Source organism: Camelina sativa, chromosome 10, assembly GCF_030686135.1.
Source record: "Camelina sativa cultivar CO46 ecotype springtype chromosome 10, ASM3068613v1".
Lineage (NCBI taxonomy): Eukaryota > Viridiplantae > Streptophyta > Magnoliopsida > Brassicales > Brassicaceae > Camelina > Camelina sativa.
In genome coordinates this window covers 22,710,434-22,712,154 of record NC_141889.1, presented here as the reverse complement: position 1 = coordinate 22,712,154, position 1,721 = coordinate 22,710,434, and the positions used below count along the sequence as shown (strand labels likewise).

General features: G+C 40.2%; 1 non-coding gene across 1 annotated transcript; it reads right to left on the bottom strand.

The window, feature by feature from the left end:
- Positions 1-1,170: 1,170 nt before the first annotated feature.
- LOC147937201 (small nucleolar RNA R71) lies at positions 1,171-1,277 on the bottom strand. Its single transcript, XR_015569765.1, has one exon. It is a non-coding gene; the product is annotated as a small nucleolar RNA R71 (small nucleolar RNA).
- Between the last annotated feature and the right edge of the window lie 444 nt (positions 1,278-1,721).

Here is a 1,721-nt window from a genome sequence, read left to right as displayed (position 1 = left end):
CTTTTATTTTGATTATGTACTTCATTAGTTTTATCTTATTTTCAATACAATGCAATATTCATTCATTTGTATTTTTATGCTTTCTACCACGAGATCTGAGTAGTGAAATAAAGTTTCTAGGGATGGGATAGACAAATATGTGTTCCTGATCGGTTAGGATGTCTTAGCTTGAATGTTTATTTTATATAAATTTTCTTCTAGATTGATGTTCTTAATGCTATTTTCAGACCGAGAGGTTGAGACTAGATCTAGGGTGTTTTTCCATTGAGAGATGTTGTTAAAATGCTTGAATCAATCAGTGCTAGAGATTTACTCACTTAGCCTAAGAGATTAGATGTGTAAGGAGTTTATTGACAATAATGAATCGGTTTGTAATGTCTGTCTGGTCATGTTTCTCCAACGAGAGTTGGGTAGGAGAGTGACCAAGGTTGATTGTTGAGAGTGTTTTAGCAAGATTTAAGAGATTGAATTTGGTTGAATTTTATTTGCTACGTTTAAGATTTCAGCACTTGCTAGATCAAGTTCTTTTCTATACTTTGGTTCGGAACTGACTTATTTACTTTCGTGTTTGTTTGTTTTGCATTTCAGGTACTACCCGAGTACCCACCCGACCCGTCACTCGATCACCTATATCGAGCAGACCATCGTGTACTCACTCGATTAACTGATGTGCATGCAAACACGATCTAAGGGTAGCCAACACTTGAGTCATTTCATAGACAACATCGACAGACCAAGCTTACTTTGTCAACAACAAGTACCACAACCAACAACAATTGAGGAAGTCATGAATAATCAGAATGGTCCACCAGCTCCTCAAAAGAGGACCAACATAGGAGCAGGAGATGCTCCATCTACTCACACTCAAAGACATGGCATTGTGCCACCTGCTGTTCAAAATAACAACTTTGAGATCAAGAGTAGTCTCATCCAGATGATACAGAGCAACAAGTTTCATGGATTGCCAATGGAAGACCCATTTGATCATCTAGATGAGTTTGATAGGCTCTATAGCCTAACCAAGATCAATGGAGTCAGTGTAGATGGATTCAAACTCCGGCTTTTCCCATTTTCTTTGGGTGACAAAGCACACATTTGGGAGAACTCACAACATGGGAAGCATGCAAAAAGGCGTTCCTTGCCAAATTCTTCTCTAAATCCAGAACTACAAGGCTGCCAAATGACATCTCCAACTTTATTCGGGAAAGCAATGAGACGTTCAGTGAAGCTTGGGAACGTTTCAAGGGATACACCAGCAGATGCCCGCATCATGGATTCAATAATGCTTCGTTGCTAAGTACACTTTACCGCGGTGTGGTTCCTAAGATAAGGATGTTGCTGGACACCGCTAGTAATGGGAATTTCCTCAAGAAGGATGTTGATGAAGGTTCGGACTTAGTGGATGGGTACTACAATGAGGAGTATGATTGCGATCTTCTGGAGAGGATGATGCCAAGTACGAGAGAGACATGAAAGCCCTCAATGACAAATTTGACAAACTCCACAACCAGCAACAACATGTCCATTCCATCTCTGAGGAAGACCAGTTTCAGCAACAAGATGGGGAGAGTGCTCAGCTTGAGGATGGGAACTACATCAATAATCAAGGAGGTTACAATAAAGGGTACAACAACTACAAACAGAACCCGAATCTATAATACTATAACCCGAATGTTGCAAATCCTCAAGACCAAATCTACCCATCCATAGTCCAAGGCAAC